Below are 20,865 nucleotides of genomic sequence, written 5' to 3' on the forward strand. Positions count from 1 at the left end.
CAGTGTAGCCAGAGCGAACCTGAAGAGAGGCATCCGAGGGGCCAAGGCAGCATACAGAAGGAGGATAGAGGACCATCTGAGGAGCAACAACACCAGGCAGGTGTGGCAGGGTGTCCAGCACATCACCGGCTACAAATCCAGCAACTCCTCAGCCGCTGAGGGAGTCGCTTCTCTGGCAGAGGAGCTGAACATCTTATTTGCCCGCTTTGAGGCGACACCAGCAGCAGCTCCATCACAGCCGCCTGTTCACAACAGCAACATACTCATGGTGGAAGAGTGTGAGGTGAGGCGGGTGATGAGGAAGGTGAACCCGAGGAAGGCTGCAGGACCCGACGGTGTGGCTGGACGGGTGCTGAAAGACTGTATGGATCAACTGGCTGGAATCTTCACTAGGATTTTCAACCAGTTCCTGTCCCAGGCCACAGTCCCATCCTGCATCAAGTCCTCAATCATTGTTCCGCTGCCAAAAAAATCCATCATGAACAGTCTGAATGATTTCCACCCAGTGGCGCTCACATCTGTCATCATGAAGTGCTTTGGGAAATTGCTGCAGAGTCATATCATCTCATGTCTTCCAGCAGACCTGGACCCATTTCAATTTGCTTACAATGCAAAGAGATCCACAGAGGACGCTGTGGCCACAGCCCTTCATGCTGCCCTGACCCCCCTGGAGCCGCAGGGGAGTTATGCCAGACTGTTCTTTGTGGACTTCAGCTCGGCATTTAACACTATCCTCCCACAACAACTGGTGTCCAAACTGGTAGATCTGGGACTTCCGTCACTCACGTGCAGTTGGATACTGGACTTCCTGTCTGGTCGCTCCCAGAGGGTCAGGCCTGGGTCCCCACACCTCCACTGCTCTCAGCCTCAACACCGGGACGCTGCAGGGTTGTGTGCTCAGCCCGCTCCTCTACAACCTCTACACATATGACTGTGTCCCCTCTCACCATAGCAACAAGATCATAAAGTTTGCAGATGACACGACGGTGGTCGGACTCATCTCGGGCAAGGAGGGTGAGCTGGTATACAGGGATGAGGTGGAGCGGCTGTCAGAGTGGTGCAGAGTCAATAACCTGCTCCTCAACAGCACAAAAACTAAGGAGCTTCTTATTGACTTTAGAAAAAACAAAACTGACATCCAGCCGCTCATCATTGGCGGGTCTGTGTGGAAAGGGTCCCGGTGTTCAGGTTTCTGGGCATTGAGCTGGAGGATGACCTGACCTGGAGCACCAACACCAAGGAGCTGCTGAAGAAGGCGCAGCAGAGACTGTATTTTCTGAGAATCCTCAGAAAGAACCATCTCCCCAAAAATCTGGTCCTTGCCTTTTATCACTGTTCCATCGAGAGTGTGCTCATGTACGGACTGTGTGTGGTACGGCAGTTGCACTTCCTCAGAAAGGAAAGCGCTCCACAGGGTCATCAGGACAGCGGAGAGAACAATTGGTTGTATCCTTCCCACTCTGGAACAAATCTACACCTTCCAATGCCGCAAAAAAGCAATAGACATTTCACAGGATTCATCACATCCTGGTCATTGCCTCTTCCAGCTTTTGCCATCGGGCAAGAGATACAGAGCAATGAAAACCAGGACAAACCGCCTTAAAAACAGCTTTTATCCAAAAGCAATCATGGCCCTGAACTCAGAATAAAACTGCTCCATATCATTCTTCCAATGTGCAATATATACCTTAAGTCAACCAGTGCAATTTGTATATATAACAAGTGCAATTTGTATATTTTGTAAAGTACTTTTATTACTATTCGGTTTGTTATTATTTTCTCTCTTCTTGTCTTTTTAACTCTTATGCCTCACACTGAGTTGACTGTACCTTCAATTTCGTTGTTCCTTAAAAAGTGTAAAAGTGACAATGACAATAAAGATCTATCTATCTATCTATCTATCTATCTATCTATCTATCTATCTATCTATCTATCTATCTATCTATCTATCTATCTATCTATCTATCTATCTATCTATCTTTTCTTCACTAAACTGTATTTTCCATTTCGCCCAGTTCTAAGGTTTGTCCAAGTCTTTCCGAATTTGCTGCCTCTTTCAGTGTCAGCAATTGCTCCAATTGCAGTTTCATCTGAAAAGTTCAACAGGTTCAAAGACAATACCGAAATCTATGTCATGAATGTAATTCAGAAAAATTAACAGACCCAGGACAGTCCCCTGAGGGACTCCACTGATCATCTCACTCCATGTGGAGTATTCTCCTCTGTACTCTTTGTCTCCTGCCGGTTAACCAGTTTGAGATCTTGTTTTGAACACCCAAAACAGAATGGTGTTGCTGGTGGTGGCCACAGACAATTGATCTCTCCTTATCCTTCCTGACTGAGTCATCTCTAGTTTCACATTTTGCTAATGTCCTTGTCACTACTGGTAGCATGAGGGTGGTACCTGCAGCTGATTCCAGCAGTACAGGTAGTCCAGCTCCTCCAGGATGGCGCATCCATACATGCCATCTCAAAAAGGTTTGCTGTGTCTCCCTGCACAGTCTCAACAGCATGGAGGAGTTACCAGGAGATGGGCTGTGACACAAGGAGAGCTGGACAGGGGCATAAAAGGGATTCAACCCAGCAGCAGGTCTGGTATCTACCCCTTTGTGCAGGGAGCAACAAGAAGAGCACTGCCAGAGCCCTGCAAAATGGCCTTCATCTGACTACTTGTGTACATGTTTCTGACCAAACTTTTAGAAATAGATTTCATGAGGGTAGCATGATGGCCCAACATCATCTTGGGGGACCTGTGCTCACAGCCCATCACCATGCAGTTTGATTGGCATTAACCAAAGAATACCATAATTGGAATCTCTGCCTTTGGCATCCTGTGCTCTTCACAAATGAGAGCAGGTTCACACTGAGTACATGTGACAGACTTGAAACAGTCTGGAGACACAGTGGTGACCATTATGCAGCCTGCAACATCATCCAGAATGAATGGTTTGGCGTTGGGTCATTGATGGACTGGGGAGGCATATCCTTGAAAGGTTGCACAGACCTCCATGTCCTAGGCAACGGTAACCTGACAGCTGTGAGGTACCACGATGAAATCCTCAGGGCCATTGACAGACCTTATGCTGGTGCAGTGGGCCTTGGGTTCCTCCTGGTGCAGGATTATGCCCAGCCTCATGTGGCCAGATTGTGTAGTCAGTTCTTTGATGATAAATGCATTGATGCCATTGACTGGCCCACACGTTCTCCAAAACTGGGACGTTATGTATCAGTGCATCCAATGCTACCAAGTACTGCCACAGACTGTCTAGGAGTTCACTGATGCCCCGATGCAGGTCTGGGAGGAGATCACCCAGGACACCTTCTGCCATATCATCAGAAGCATTCCCAGATATTGTCGGGAGTCCATACAGGCAGGTGGGGGCTATACACACTACTGAGTCACATTATGAGTTGTGATGAAATTCATGCAAGTTGAATCAGCCTGTGATTTCAAATTTTGACTTTAATTTTCAGTGTAATGTTGAATCCAGCCTTCAGTGGGTTGGTGATTTTGGTCTCTATTGACCGCTACTACCTCATTTTGTTCTCAAAGAATTGCATAGTATTACACAGTAAAGATTTTCCACTTGAATATTTTGTTCATCTCAATCTAGTATGTTCTTTAATTTGTTTGAGTAGTGTATTATAAATCATTGGTTACCAATGCCTTACAATGGCAAATGTACTTGTTACTTGTGGTTGCATAATTCACATGCATGCATTTTTTGCTAAAATATTGTAAATAGGTACTTCTGGAAAAATCAGCACAAATTATTAACAGGATTGCCTTTTTGAATGGATGATCTGTTTCTCCTTGTCATTCTTTAGTCAACAGTCTGCAGGTCAAAAGAATATTCCCAAGGGGACTTGCGTTTCCTGATTATGTTGTGTGCTGATTTTCCAGAAGTGCCTACTTTAACAATATTTTACCAAAAAAATGCATGCTTTTTGCACATTTTGAGCATAAGACTAGATAACTGGCAAGTGGCTTATGCAACATGAGTAATGTGATATTTTTCTCTTTTCCATGGATGTTTTTCAGGTCATTTGCCATTGTAAAGCACTGGTCACTATTGCCTTGTATTAGATTATAAACTTTGTAAATCTCCGTTCTATATGAAAAAATGAGATTTAGACTTTCTTTGGCCTTCACTACAAACTGCACTGGTTAAGTAACATATAGAAAACATATATCATTTTTGGTGTGGAGTATTCCTTTAAAGTATGAACAAATTATGTTTAAAAATAATGCTGCCCAAGTCCTGATTCAAAACAAATGTAATGATTACTTGACTGCCCTGGCTTCCTGGTTAATAATAAATTAATTTCAGAACTCTGATGCTGATTACAAAGCAGTACATGATAACATCCTAGCCAACCTATTTTCAATTATTTTCCTAGGATCGACCTACAACCAACAAGACACAAAGTAAAAATAGACTGACAGAGACAATCTAAATGGACTGAATGGTACTTTCCCATTTCACTCAAAATTATAATCTGATAAATTGTAACATTTGATTTGCAGATTTGACTTTATATAGAACATTAACACTAGTATTCCTGAAGCCTACAAAAAAAACTCATAATCCCAGCACACTTTAAATCTCTTCACACCTTTCCATCAGCATATTTTGTTTTGTAAATGTGTCAATCAGCACAAGCAGCAAGCAGCCTGCTGTCCCATCCCTCGCCTTGACGGGGATCAGCTTGGGCAAAAAGCTCTCCCAGCTGAAGCCAGTGGTTCCTTATCAGTGTGAGGTTCCTGGAGTTGTATAGGGTAAATAATACAGAATATCGTTATTTGCAATACATGTATTTTGTAATCCTGGCCCACCTTAAATCCCTAATGGATTTAATGGACACTAATGGAGAGCTGCAAAGGGATTTAAGGTGGGCCGGGATTGCGAGTTTTTTCGTAGGCTTCAGGGATTCTAGTGTTAACTTGATTATGTATAAAAGAAAAATATAATTGTCTTTGAATGATTATGTTATTAGAAAGTTATCTTTACATTTCTTTGCAGGGTAGTGTAATTTTTTATTTAATCAAATGTCTAAAACTGTGTGGTGACTATGACCTAGTAATAATGTGATTTTATAGTTTCTATGTTTTTATGTTTGTATCAACAATGTGGTATTTCAACAAAGGTATGTTTTTTATGATCCTTAAAAAGGAAACACTTGAAAGCCAGATGTTAGTCCACCCACTAACAGTATGTATATAAATAATAGGCATAAATATTAGTATTTATTAATATATTAATTAGTAAACAACATCTGGTACATATTTGTACATTCTGGAGGTCAGTAGCTACACTTTCAACTCCACGATTTTTCTACTTAAAACATCTGATTAGGTGATCATTTACAATAAAAAGTAATGTTGGTATATCACCAAAACTAAACTTTTGCAAGTTTATATCAGTGAAAAAAACATTTTTAAATAAGCTCAGATTTAAACAAAATGTTGCAACACAATATTTCTTAAATCAAAGGATCACTGAAACACACAGACTGTCCTACCAAGGTCACAGTCCTATTAAGATTAGGTCTGGAGTTATTTGGTCTTCATCAGGTTACTCATGGCATATTGTTCTATGGGCTCATTTATACTTCATGCTCAGAACGCGTAAATGCTCACATCATGGCTGCCACGCGTTCCCAGCGTTCATTTGATGCATCCTCTGAGCAGGTCCTCAGAAGTTAACGTGACACGTGCACAAGTTGCAATACCAGCAAAAATTCGGGAGGCGCAGTGTGCTAAAAGTTGGATATGTAATGTCAGAGTCTCTGTTTACTGTCTACATGTGACAGAAAGCTGCTTTGTGGATCCTACGAGATCAGTGTGCACGCTTCGATGTTTGATGTATGGTTCGATGTTGTGAAGCAAAATACCGACATACAGTGCTTTACAATGGCAAATGACCTTAAAAACATCCATGGAAAAAAGAAAAATATCACATTACTCATGTTGCATAAGCCACTTGCCAGTTATCTAGTCTTATGCTCAAAATGTGCAAAAAGCATGCATTTTTTTTTTTATATTTAAGCGTCGCATATTCCCGATCGTAATGGCACAATACATTTTAAAAGTCTCACATATCATCTTCTGTGCCGTCTTTTTTTCTAGGGCTTCCTCCGGTCCTGACAGCAGCAGATCGCCAGCAATAGATCGCCACACTGCGCACATTAAATGTATGATATTCCGACTCTCTGCACATTTAGATTCCTTAGATTTATACTTGATATCACTTTCATGATGAAATGCATTAAAACATGTATGTTACATTTTACAGATAAATCGGTAATTTCATTTAAATAATGAATACTGTTAATAATTACACACATGGGGGTGACACGGTGGCGGAGTGTTAGTGCTGCTGTCTTGCATGGAGTCACGTCGCTGATATTCCCTGCCTGGAGTTTACATGTTTTCCTAATGGGTTTCCTTTCAAAGATATGCAAATTTGGTTACACTAAAATGACACTAGTGTATGTGAGTGCTTGTATTCACCTTGCGATGAGCTGATGCCTTGTCCAGGGATTGTTTCTGCCTCATGCCCAATGCTAGCTGAAATGGACAAATCCCTGGACTGATGGATTTAATCATTAAACATCCTTTTCAGAGATATTACGGTAAGGTGTCATCAGAATTTAATGGGTGTTCCAGGCAATTCACAACATAGCGAATCCTAACCTGTTCTCACCGTGATAATATCTCGCACTGCCACCTGGTGTATTCCTCCAGATTTACGTAAAGTACGTGCGCAAGTATAAACAGTTCAACACTTGCGTAGCAAGAACGTCCACTGCAGCATGTGTCGCGTGAAGTATAACCCCAGCCTAAAGGGTGATGCCCGACAAAGGACAATCCATTAAAGACCCAAAGAGAACCCCGACTTGAGCAGAGGTGCCACAACTCACTCTTGAGCCTAAGTGTGGGAATGGAGTTCATTACTGAGCAGCTAGTGGTTAGTTGACCCATGGAACCTAATCAGTCTCTGTTCATAAAAGGCATATTAACTTCTGGCACAACCTAAAGGCAAAAAGGGAGGGTTGGACACAAAACTAGTTGCCAGGAAGAGTGGAATAGATCCAGGTATACTAGACCTTGACAACTGAAACTGGCTCTGGTGACATGGAATTAAAATTTTCTAGTGGAAGACAAATTGGTGATTTTGTAGTTTCATTTTGCTGTAGTTTATGTCAGCACATTAAGGAGTTACTTAAATGTAGTTTGAATTTTTAGATTAATTGAAATTTGTGCTCGAAAAGATATCACCTACTGAGCCTATAGTCCTTCTGGGAGACTTCAACACCATGGAAAATAATGAAGAGGAGTGAATGGGTAGAACAGCATGGTTGATCTAAATGACTGTAAAATTTTATTGGATTTCTATAGTAGCCACAGATTGTCCATAATGCATACCGTATTCAAACACAAAAATGCTCATCAAGACCACCTTAGGCCAAAGGCACTTTACAGTTGTTTCATTTGGACCTGCGGGTAAAGCGAGGTGCTAAGCTGTCAGCTGATCACCATGAATGATTGATGGAGTGCCTACTAGACAGCTCTGGAAATCCCAGAAGGGAAGTGAGGGATTTCTTTGAACATCTAATGGATACCTCTGTTCTGGATGGTATGTTGACAGCACAAGGGCAGCAGCAGAATTTACTTAGAAAGATGAATCAGGAGATTTATTATATACCAGAGAAACAAGCAGAGCCAAAACTTTAATGTTAAATCATAGCCAAAAGTAATTTAACCACAAGTGTTTCAAAACAGCAAGGACCCCAATAATAACCTGAGGCCTTGCTGCCAAGAAAGCATTTTAAGCAAGTACTTTTTTACTACTTTCATGTCTCCACTCTGTTCCCCAACTGCACTCTCAGCCGGCAGCCAAAGCTGAGTCCACTTGGAAAAACCTGCTGAGCTGTAAAATAGGATAACTCTGCTGCACCAGATCAGAGAGGGTGAGGTCCTGCTTGATCCTATGATGGCTGTGACAAATGCTACTGTTAATACCTCTGCCCCGACAGTTGCTTTGAATACCACTACCCCAGAGCCTGACAATGCTCTTACTCAGACCATGGATCCTTAACATCAGGAGCATGACTGAAGTTTGTGAGTTGTTCCACACCATGGAACACACCATATCTGCCAGAGGCATGGGCAATGACCTGCAGACAAGGCAGCAGACAATCTGACTGTCTCCCTCATCTCCTGATCCAGCCTCACGGTATTCAGCTGGGGAACAGACTCTCCATTTTAGAAGAATATGGAGATTGTCCTTAGTTCGCACCTCATCCTGTTGCTCCATTTTCTGCACAATTGGTCGTACCCCAGTCGACATGCAGGGGCTCACAGAGTCAAGTGACCACTATTACTACTCAGCACTCCCATCAATTGTGCTGCTGCTGATGGCCTCACCATCGCCTCCTTCAGGGCTGAATCTCCACAAAGCTGTGCTACTGTGTCTCCCACAAGTTACGCTGCTTGTGTGGGATTCATTTGTCAGAAACATCAGTTGAAGATCCACTGTTCTGCACTATTTCTCATAACAAAAACCTTCCCAGTTTACAATATAAGCGTGTATCTATACAAAATGTGACTATGTTGGGTGTAACAAGGTTATTATAGTTAACCATCCATCCATCCATTATCCAACCCGCTATATCCTAACTACAGGGTCACAGGGGTCTGTTGGAGCCAATCCCAGCCAACACAGGGCACAAGGCAGGAAACAAACCCCGGGCAGGGCACCAACCCACCGCAGGGCACACACACACACACTAGGGACAATTTAGGATCACCAATGCACCTAACCTGCATGTCTTTGGACTGTAGGAGGAAACCGGAGCACCCGGAGGAAACCCACATAGAAACAGAGAGAACATGCAAACTCTACGCAGGGAGGACCCAGGAAGCGAACCCAGGTCTCCTTACTGCAAGGCAGCAGCGCTAACACTGCGCCACCGTGCCACCCTATTATAGTTAACGAAAAGTAAAATCAACACTGAAACTATTAATAAAAAACTTTTTCGTAAACTGAAATAAAATATTTAACAAAACCGAAATGAAAACTAAACCTAAACGAAACTATTAAAGTAGCTGGAAAGACTAACTAAAATAAAATAAAAATATTTTTAGTTTTCTTTCCGTTAGTCTTTAACCCTTGTAACTTTAAAACAGAAAGTCTTCCACCAGGAGCCACCCGCATATATTCATCCAGTGAACAGCTGCTGGTGAAGAAGGGCGGATGTTCACGCAGCATTAGCAGTAACAGAGCAAACTTAATTGTGGCCACATAAAGCATGTGAAATAGAAAGTGATTTACTATATGATAACAGTGACAGTTCTTAAGGAGATGAAATTGACAGCAAGAGAGATTCTGGTTCAAGTGTTAGTGAAGCATATCAAGTTGAAGATTTTGCTTTGAATGTGCTCAGTAGTTTTTCAAAGTTAGTGTTCACTGGATCTCCAAGATGCAAGAGAGAAGTATTAGATACAGATAATCCCTTAAAGAATTTAGGTCTGTTCATAAATGACGGCATGTTAGCTGTAATTCTGACTGAGCCAAATATATAGTATGTACACAGCAACTATTAAATAGCAGCACGCGCTGAGCCAAATTCCAGGCTACATATGAATCTGACGTTCATTATGATGTGCTGTCGCATCTCTTTGCGCTTCTTGTATATCGAGATGTAATTTTATCACAAGTTGGAATATCTTCTTCTTCTTCTTCTTTCGGCTTCTCCCGTTAGGGGTTACCACAGCGGATTATCGTCTTCCATATCTTTCTGTCCTCTATATCTTGTTCTGTTACACCCACTACCTGCATGTCCTCTCTCACCACATCCATAAACCTTCTCTTAGGCCTTCCTCTTTTTCTCTTGCCTGTCAGCTCTATCCTTAGCATCCTTCTCCCAATATACTCAGCATCTCTCCTCTGCATAAGTCCAAACCAGCGCAATCTCACCTCTCTGACTTTGTCTCCCAAACGTCCAACTTGAGCTGATCCTCTAATGTACTCGTTTCTAATCCTATCCATCCTTGTCACACCCAATGCAAATCTTAGCACCTTTAACTCTGCTACCTCCAGGTCTGTCTCCTGCTTTCAGGTCAGTGCCATCGTCTCTAACCCATATAACATAGCTGGTCTCACTACCGTCCTGTAGACCTTCACTTTCACTCTTGCTGATATCCGTCTGTCACAAATCACTCCTGACACTCTTCTCCACCCATTCCACCCTGCCTGCACTCTCTTTTTCACCTCTCTTCTACAATCCCCATTACTCTGTACTGTTGATCCCAAGTATTTAAACTCATCCACCTTCGCCAACTCTACTCCTTGCATCCTCACCATTCCACTGATCTCCCTGTCATTTACACACATGTATTCTGCTTTGTTCCTACTGACCTTCATTCCTCTCTTCTTTAGAGCATACAGTGGTGTGAAAAACTATTTGCCCCCTTCCTGATTTCTTATTCTTTTGCATGTTTGTCACACAAAATGTTTCTGATCATCAAACACATTTAACCATTAGTCAAATATAACACAAGTAAACACAAAATGCAGTTTTTAAATGATGGTTTTTATTATTTAGGGAGAAAAAAAATCCAAACCTACATGGCCCTTTGTGAAAAAGTAATTGCCCCCTTGTTAAAAAATAACCTAACTGTGGTGTATCACACCTGAGTTCAATTTCCGTAGCCACCCCCAGGCCTGATTACTGCCACACCTGTTTCAATCAAGAAATCACTTAAATAGGAGCTGCCTGACACAGAGAAGTAGACCAAAAGCACCTCAAAAGCTAGACATCATGCCAAGATCCAAAGAAATTCAGGAACAAATGAGAACAGAAGTAATTGAGATCTATCAGTCTGGTAAAGGTTATAAAGCCATTTCTAAAGCTTTGGGACTCCAGCGAACCACAGTGAGAGCCATTATCCACAAATGGCAAAAACATGGAACAGTGGTGAACCTTCCCAGGAGTGGCCAGCCAACCAAAATTACCCCAAGAGCGCAGAGACGACTCATCCGAGAGGTCACAAAAGACCCCAGGACAACGTCTAAAGAACTGCAGGCCTCACTTGCCTCAATTAAGGTCAGTGTTCACGACTCCACCATAAGAAAGAGACTGGGCAAAAACGGCCTGCATGGCAGATTTCCAAGACGCAAACCACTGTTAAGCAAAAAGAACATTAGGGCTCGTCTCAATTTTGCTAAGAAACATCTCAATGATTGCCAAGACTTTTGGGAAAATACCTTGTGGACTGATGAGACAAAAGTTGAACTTTTTGGAAGGCAAATGTCCCGTTACATCTGGCGTAAAAGGAACACAGCATTTCAGAAAAAGAACATCATACCAACAGTAAAATATGGTGGTGGTAGTGTGATGGTCTGGGGTTGTTTTGCTGCTTCAGGACCTGGAAGGCTTGCTGTGATAGATGGAACCATGAATTCTACTGTCTACCAAAAAATCCTGAAGGAGAATGTCCGGCCATCTGTTCGTCAACTCAAGCTGAAGCGATCTTGGGTGCTGCAACAGGACAATGACCCAAAACACACCAGCAAATCCACCTCTGAATGGCTGAAGAAAAACAAAATGAAGACTTTGGAGTGGCCTAGTCAAAGTCCTGACCTGAATCCAATTGAGATGCTATGGCATGACCTTAAAAAGGCAGTTCATGCTAGAAAACCCTCAAATAAAGCTGAATTACAACAATTTTGCAAAGATGAGTGGGCCAAAATTCCTCCAGAGCGCTGTAACAGACTCATTGCAAGTTATCGCAAACGCTTGATTGCAGTTATTGCTGCTAAGGGTGGCCCAACCAGTTATTAGGTTCAGGGGGCAATTACTTTTTCACACAGGGCCATGTAGGTTTGGATTTTTTTTTCTCCCTAAATAATAAAAACCACCATTTACAAACTGCATTTTGTGTTTACTTGTGTTATATTTGACTAATGGTTAAATGTGTTTGATGATCAGAAACATTTTGTGTGACAAACATGCAAAAGAATAAGAAATCAGGAAGGGGGCAAATAGTTTTTCACACCACTGTATCTCCACCTCTCCAGGGTCTCCTCAACTTGCTCCCTACTATCGCTACAGATCACAATTTCATCAGCAAACATCATAGTCCACGGGGACTCCTGCCTAATCTTGTCTGTCAACCTGTCCATCACCATTGCAAATAAGAAAGGTCTCAGAAAGGTCTCACCTTGAATGCATCCATCACTCAAACCGCAGACCTCACCACGGTCACACCTCTCTTGTACATATCCTGTACAGCTCTTACATACTTCTTTGCCACTCCCGACTTCCTCATACAATACCACAACTCCTCTCGAGGCACCCTGTCATTTGCTTTTTTCAAGTCCACAAAGATGCAATGCAACTCCTTCTGGCCGTCTCTATACTTCTCCATCAATACCCTCAGAGCAAACATCACATCTGTGGTGATCTTTTTTGGCATTAAACCATACTGCTGCTCACTAATTACTGCTGCTTACTAATCATCACCTCACTTCTTAACCTAGTTTCCACTACTCTTTCCCATAACGTCATGCTGTGGCTCATCAATTTTATCCCCCTGTAGTTACTACAGTCCTGCACATCCCCCTTATTCTTAAATATCTGCACCAGTACACTTCTTCACCACTCCTCAGGCATCCTCTCACTTTCCAAGATTCCATTAAACAATCTGGTTAAAAACTCCACTGCCATCTCTGCTAAACACCTCCATGCTTCCACAGGTATGTCATCTGGACCAACAGCTTTTCCATTCTTCATCCTCTTCATAGTTGTCCTTACTTCCTCCTTGCTAATCTGTTGCACTTCCTGATTCACTATCTCCACATCATCCAACCTCTTCTCTCTCTCGTTCTCTTCTTTTTCCATCTGCTCAACACACTCACCTCGCTTGTGAGTATGTTTCCATCTTTATCCTTTATTACCCTAACCTGCTGCACATCTTTCCCACCTCGGTCCTTCTGTCTAGCCAATCAGTACAGGTCCTTTTCTCCCTCCTTAGTGTCCAACCTCTCATACAACTCATCATATGCCTTTTCTTTAGCCTTTGCCACTTCTCTCTTCACCTTGTGCCTTATCTCCTTGTACTCTTGTCTACTTTCTGCATCTCTTTGACTATCCCATTTCTTCTTTGCCATCCTCTTCCTCTGTATACTCTCCTGTACTTCTCCATTCCACCACCAGTTTTCCTTTTCCTCCTTCCTCTGTCCAGATGTCACGCCAAGCACCCTTCTTGCTGTCACCCTTACTACAGCTGCTTTAGTTTCCAAACTGTCTGATAATTCTTCACTACCACCCAGTACCTGTCTCACCTTCTTCCTAAAACTCAACCTTGTAGTCTTCCTTTTTCAACTTCCACTATTTGATCCTTGGCTCTGCCCTCACTCTCTTCCTCTTCTTGATCTCCAGTGTCATCCAACAGATCACCATCCTATGCTGCTTAACTACACTTTCCCCTGCCACCACTTTACTGTCTTCAGTCTCCTTCACATTGACTCTTCTGCACAGGATGTAATCTACTTGTGTGCATCTTCCTCCACTCTTTTACATAAACCTATGTTCCTCACTCTTCTTAAAATACGTATTCACCACAGCCATGTCCATCCTTTTAGCAAAATCCACTATCCTCTGACCTTCTTCATTCCTCCCCTTGACACCAAACCTACCCATCACCTCTTCGTCTCCTCTGTTCCATTCACCAACATGTACATTGAAATCCACTCCAATCACCACTTTCTGTCCCTTGGGTCATCACTTCATCCAACTCACTCCAAAAATCTTCTTTCTCATCCATTGCACACCCAACTTGCAGGGCATATGCACTAACAACATTCATCATCACACCTCCATTTGCCAGCTTCATAATCATGACTCTGTCTGACACTTTTTTCACCTCCAAAACACTCTTGACATACTGTTCCTTCAGAATAACCCCTACTCCATTTCTCCTCCTATCCACACCACGATAGAACAATTTGAATCCACCTCCGATCCACCTGGCCTTACTCCCCTTCCATTTAATCTCTTGCATGCTCAATATATCAACCTTCCTTCTCTCCATCATATCTGCTAACTCTCTCCCCTTACCAGTCATACTGCCAACATTCAAAGTTCCTACCCTCAGTTCCACTCTTGTTACCTTCCTCCTTTCCTCCTGCCTCCGGACATGTCTCCCCCTCTTCTTCTCCTTCTTCTTCTTCAGCCAACACTAGCCCAATTTTCGCCAGCACCCAGCATTATTGTCAATATGGTAATAAGTATATGTACCAAGCTCAGAACACGTCCTTGGAGTACAGAAAGATACACTGAAAAAGACACAAACATGATCAGAAACTGGAACCTATAAAGTGTATAAGTTCCATTGGTTTAAATTATGAACAGTCAGTTATATGCAAGTTACAGTTTTTCACAATTGCTAACACACAAAAATGACATGCATAGCACAATTATTCAAACTGACACACAGAGCAAAACCTCTTCTCAAGTCTCTAAAACTCTAAACACATTTCCTGCTTTACACACATTTTGCAATTCAAAATGGCACTTTCTAAATGCACTGAACACGGTTCTCTGCATAAGATACAACAATCTGACATAAAGTCACATGTTTGCCATTACAACACACTGCTATTCAAAAGGACAAAACTTGAGCTAATTGGCCAATATATGTGCCACCTGGCCAAACACCGCAATGGTTAATTGTTACCACTTCAATCAGGAAGTAAGCACTATAAAAAGACCACAGGTGAGCACCTTTTTTTCAAGAACAATGGAAGACATTGCAGAGAGAGGAAGAGGAAGAGGGAGGGTGAGGATGAGAGGGGGAGGAAAGAGTGAGAGGTAGGGGTAGAGCTGGTATAGGAGGTCATGGGTGAAGAAGACAGCAACTGTCAAATGAAATCAGAGCAACCTTAGTTGATCATGTCATCAACCATGGGCTGACAATGCAAGAGGCTGGATGTAGAGTGCAGCCCAACTTGAGCCGTTTTACTGTCGCCTCTGTCATCCAGACATTTAGACTGGAGCACAGGTATGCAACCAAAATGTCTTTCACACTGTGTAGTACACCCCATGTCACAGTGTATCAGTTGGGTGACACCTGTGTACTTCATGAATGGCTAATGTCATACACTAACTGTACAAGTTTCCTGTCCAATTTACTCTACTGTGGGGGAATCTTTAGGCTGCATTGTCCAAGCCCTATATTTTTGTTTTTTGTTTTTGTAAAGGACTGAGAGACGCAACCATGGTGGAGGAAGGGGCGAAATGTTCACAGGGGTACAGGAAGCTGCCATTGTAAACTTGGTCTTGGAGAATAATGAAATCAGATTAAGAGAAATTCAAAGCAACATCATCCAAGACAACACCATATTCACCAACATTCAACGAGTCAGTCTGTCCACATTGGCTCGCATTCTCAAGCGAAACCAAATCAGCCTGAAACAATTGTATAAGGGGCCTTTTGAGAGAAACTCTCAAAGAAACAAAGAGCTCAAACGAGTATATGTGGATGTAAGTACAATATTGACTGCAGCACATTACACGCAACATTGTTTCCCAGTGTACTGGATAACACCATATTGACTGATTTTAGTTCATTGTTTTCAGGGAGTACTGGAAATGGATGCTCATGCAATCCCACATGAGTTCATCTTCATAGATGAGGCTGGTTTCAACCTAGCAAAGACCAGAAGAAGGGGAAGAAATGTCATTGGCCACAGAGCCATTATAAATGTTCCTGGCCAACGTGGTGGGAACATCACAATGTGCGCTGCCATCTCCAATATGCATGGTGTCCTCCACTGTCATGCCAACCTTGGACCATACAACACAGGCCATATTCTAACATTTCTGGACAGACTCCATAACATTCTCATTCCACCAGAGCGTATGAATGATGCAGACCATGCAAGAACCCGGTATGTTGTAGTATGGGACAACGTGAGCTTTCATCATGCAGCCCCAGTCCAAAATTGGTTTGCTGACCACCCACTGTTTCTCGTGCAATACCTCCCACCATTCTCACCATTTCTGAACCCCATAGAAGAGTTCTTTTCGGCATGGCGGTGGAAGGTATACGACCGGCAGCCCTATGTGCGCATGCCTCTTGTGCAGGCTATGGAAGAGGCATGTGATGAAATTGATGTGGGTGTGATTCAGGGATGGATAAGGCACTCAAGGCGCTTCTTCCCTCGATGTCTGGCAAGGGAAGATACTGCCTGTGATGTGGACGAGGCATTGTGGCCAGACCCAGCTGAGAGGCAAGATGCTGCCTAATTATTTTTCTTGCCTCTTTTTTTTCTATATATTTCTTCTGCACATTTTCTTTTTCAGTTTACTGTTTTTTCTGAGCATATTTTTGTTCGCTCCAATGTAAATATATCTGCTGTGCATATGTTGCACTGACTTGTTTGGTGAAAAATAAAAAAATAAATGCATGTGTGTGTATCTGCAAATATTTCTGTGGAAAATTTTAGGACTATTTTAGGATTGTGGCAGAGCATACTAAAGATGAGAGTGCTTTTCATTTTGCCCAACAGTGTGTAGTTGGTTAGACAAAAATCTGGTGATATAACTGACATGTGTGCCATTTAGTGCAGTAGTTTGATTATGATCATTATATATGTAGTTTTGGTTGCCGTGTTTCATTTTGCAGGCTATGTGAGGTGTTTTGCTCTTTGGGTGAGGTGTTTTATGAATTGTGCTAAATGATTTGCAACAATGAGCCTTGTTGTCAAAATTGTGCTTTAGAAATTGTAAAAAACTGTAAAATCATCCAGTAAATTACTTTACCATATTTGACACTAGCAATCGACTGTAATTCAAAAAACTCTGATAGGAAATTGGAGTTGTGCTTTGGTAGTCTGTAAATAGTAAGTACAGGAACATGTTGTTGAGTTCTGATAACCCAACCTAAATATTCAAAGGCTGAGATATCTCCAAAAGTGCAATTGATGCAGGTGAACAAGTTAGAAAACTTAGTTTCAGTATCATCCTTTTTTTTTCCTTGTGTGGCAGAAAATAGATACCCATAATCTTGAGGAGAAGCTTCAATAAGTATAGCTGAGGAAATAGATGACAGCCAACATTCAGTAAGAAACAGAAAATGTTGAAAATATAAAAGATCAAATCGCTAATATAAAAGTTCTTAGGTGATTTGCACTACATTTTTTGATGTTAAGAGGTTAGCAGGCTTTGCAAAATATAACATTTATTTTATAACATTATACCATTTATTTTATCTAGTATTGATTATAATAGGGATGATGAGGCTCTCCAGATTGTCACAAGAATTATTTGGACTGTAGCGATACAGATAGTAGATAAAGAATTCAGTGGGTCACTGGAATGACTATCAAAGAAATTGTCAAAATGGTGAGAGTTCAATGACTTCATAGAGCTGTTCAACTCTGAATAAAATATATTGTCTGCTAAAACTCGTGCACCTACTCTACTTGGATGAATTCTGTCATTTTTTGAAAAAAGGATTATTACAGAAAAAATTAAAATTGTCAATAAGACTAGATTGTCTCAAGGGTACTTGCCCTTAATCCAATTATGCAGGCTCAGAGTGAGGCTAAAATGCCCAGATCCTTTTCCATGGGGTGGAATTGAACCGGAGATATAAACAGTTTTACCACAAGATTAGAGAAGGCTAAAAAGCTTGTTAAAATCCTGTTTTGAAATCTCAGACCTCCTGTTGCGGATCACCCCAAGGTTATTATAGTTGTGCCTTTTTATATTAGTTTTTATTTCTACATTTTTTCGGAACTCACTTGGAAATTCAGTTTAGTTTTAGTTTTCCTTCATTGTGTATTGTTAGTTTTAATTTAGTTTTTATTTCAGAAAGACTATTTCTATTTTATTTTTACATCTATTAATTTCAGTTTTAGTTTTAGTAATTATGGTATGATTAAAGAGCTACTATTGAGTTTAGTTTTGTGTTAAAATCAGACAGAACTGTACACTTAATAGGTTTGGATATGAGTTTAATGTTAGTGGAATCTTACTATCTAGTTTACTATCTGGTTTTGTTTTTGTCAGATAAAAACAAGCATAATCAAAATGAGATACAGAATATGAACAAATGTATCATTTTTAAAATATTTTCTATGTCATTTGTGCTGAACAAATGAGCACTTTTCATCTTTTCCTTTGCTTGCCCAGAATAGGCCAAATTGTGCCAATTTTAGGTGAATTTTAAGGTTTGATGGTTTTTTACTTTCTATCCTGCTTCCAGAGAATGTGCTTTCGATGTTGTACTAAAAAATCTCCCATACTGGGCTTTGTTATTTTCTACCAGCTGTACTGATCTCTGATTCCATCTCAGGCATGTAAAATTTATGTCACTCTTCTTATAACAAAAAAACATACCCAGAGGAAATTGGCACCAGGGATTTCAGATGACATCTGTTCACTCAAACAGACTTGTAGGAAAATAGAGCGCAGGTAGTCAATGACAAAACAAGAGAGTTTTCACCTAGCCTGGATCGAGAGTTTTAAAAACTGCAAACATGTACATTCAGCTGCTAGGTCAGCATATTTCTCTAATTTGACTAACACTATTAGAAATAATCCACATTTTTTATTTGATACGGTTAACAAACTCACACAGAATGCTCCTGCCAATAGCTCTGATTGATTTATTTCTAAACTTTTTCATAAATAAATTTGGACTTGATTAGAGATAATCTACATTTCTCTCAGATTGATGGTCAAAAGCTCTCCAGTACTTTCATGGATACAGGTACTGTGGCATGGACCACCTGCAAATTTTCACAATATGAAATAGTTTTCCCTGAGGCTTTGTCTAGTCTGATAACTGCTTTCAAACCTACAACCTGCATATTATACCCTATACCATATAATCTTTTAAAGAAACTATCTCCTGTTTTAATTAAACCCTACACTTAACACTAGAATTTCCAACGCTTACGAAAAAAACGTAAATCTGGCCCACCTTAAATCCGCTCGCACCTCTTCGTTAGCGTCTTTTGTCTTGTAAATGTGTCGATAAGCCCAAGCAACAAGCAGCCTACTGTCCCATCCTCCCACTGCCACAGAAAGTGCAAAAACCTCTCACAGCTCAAGGCTTGTTTATCAGGAAGTGAGTAGTACCTAGAGCTTTATAGGCTAAAAATATATCGTTATTTGGAACACATGCATTTCACATGTGTTCCATGTCTACAAAGATCTATGTAAGTGTAGGATGACAGGAAACTCAAGAAATGTTGAACACATACCTAAAAGACAAACGTTTTTCATTTTTTAGTACTAACTACAACATTTTGACAGAAAAAGAAATCGGGTTAGTGTGGTTTGTTATCATGACTTCTTTGGTAGTACAGCGGTAAGAACTGCTGACTCCTATTTAAAAGGTCACCGGTTTAAGCCATCCTGTGTCCCAAAATAAACATGTCTATCAAACACAGGAAGCTCTGCAGTCTACTTGTGACTTTACGCTGTAGGAAGATAAGTAAATAAATCAAGATAAGTAACATTCAATCTGGCTTTTATATAAGTAACCATCACAAAACATAATCACAAACAGGACTTTGCATGATATGTTGGCGAGCTCTGTAAGCTGTGCTGCTTCGTTGGAGGACAGGTATGGGGCAGACTGACTGGCAGGATGACACCGGACCTCTCATCCTGCATCCACAAGGTGCCATCTTTCGCCTTTAGGCCTAGTGCAGCTGCATTGTTCTTATATGTGAGTGGACGTTTCTTGTGGGGGGGATGGGGAGCTTCTGTTCTCTTTCTCCGATGTAGAACCCTCGTCCTCATCTGAGTTCACCTCTGTTACAGCACGTTTTTATTTGAAAACAGCAGTGTCAGATCGGGGCGAGCATGATCGTGACTGAGAGAATAAAACTGAATAAAAAAAAAATGCTAACCTTTACAAGTACCGTACATTTACACCGGCTGTTACAGACTCAAATCAAATGTATGTTTTTATTGTATAATAGTAACAATAAGAGCAGCTCACTACTCAAAACGTTTATTTTGGGACACATGAAGGCTCAAACCGGTGACCTTTTAAATAGGAGTCAGCAGTTCTTACCACTGTACTACCAAAGAAGTCATGATAACAAGCCACACTAACCCGATTTCTTTTTTTTGGTTATAGTCTTCAATAAAAGCGCACTTATTCTGTTATATTTGTGCCTTTTGTGAAAGTGCTTATTTGATATTTGGACTTCAGTCTTCACACATTATACACTTCATGTCAAAATTTTGTCGTTAGTACTAAAACATGGAAAAAGTTTGTCTTTTAGGTATGTGTTCAACATTTCTTGCATTTCCTGTCATCCTGCACTTACATAGATCTTTGTAGGCACGGAACACACATGAAATGCGTGTGTTCCAAATAACAATATATTTTTAGCCTATACAGCTCTAGGTACTACCTCACTCCCTGATAAACAAGGCTTGAGCTGTGAGAGGTTTTTGCACTTTCTGCGGCAGTGGGAGGATGGGATAGTAGGCTGCTTGCTGCGTGGACTTATTGACACATTTAAAAACAAAAGATGCCGACAGAGAGGTGCGAGCAGGTTTATGGTGGGCCAGATTTATGAGTTTTTTTTTGTAAGCTTTGGTAATTCTAGTCTTAATATTATCAATAAGATGCTTTCTGTCGGCTCTGAGCCCTAGCTTTTAAATCTTCCTTTATTAAATGACTGCTTAAAAAACTTAACTTGGATCTGCAGGTTCTGAATAATTATCGACCAATTTCCTTTCTTTCTTTTATGTCAGAATTGCTTGAAAGGGCTGTTACCGATCAACTTACTGCCTACCTGTCTGACAATAATCTTTTTGAAAAAT

At 41.2% G+C, this 20,865-nt stretch overlaps 1 protein-coding gene across 1 annotated transcript in view; it reads left to right on the forward strand.

Moving 5' to 3' along the window:
- Positions 1 to 20,865, forward strand: part of rasl12 (RAS-like, family 12) — a 162,320-nt gene that overhangs the window by 25,583 nt on the left and 115,872 nt on the right.

Source organism: Erpetoichthys calabaricus, chromosome 17 (assembly GCF_900747795.2).
Source record: "Erpetoichthys calabaricus chromosome 17, fErpCal1.3, whole genome shotgun sequence".
Classification (NCBI taxonomy): domain Eukaryota; kingdom Metazoa; phylum Chordata; class Cladistia; order Polypteriformes; family Polypteridae; genus Erpetoichthys; species Erpetoichthys calabaricus.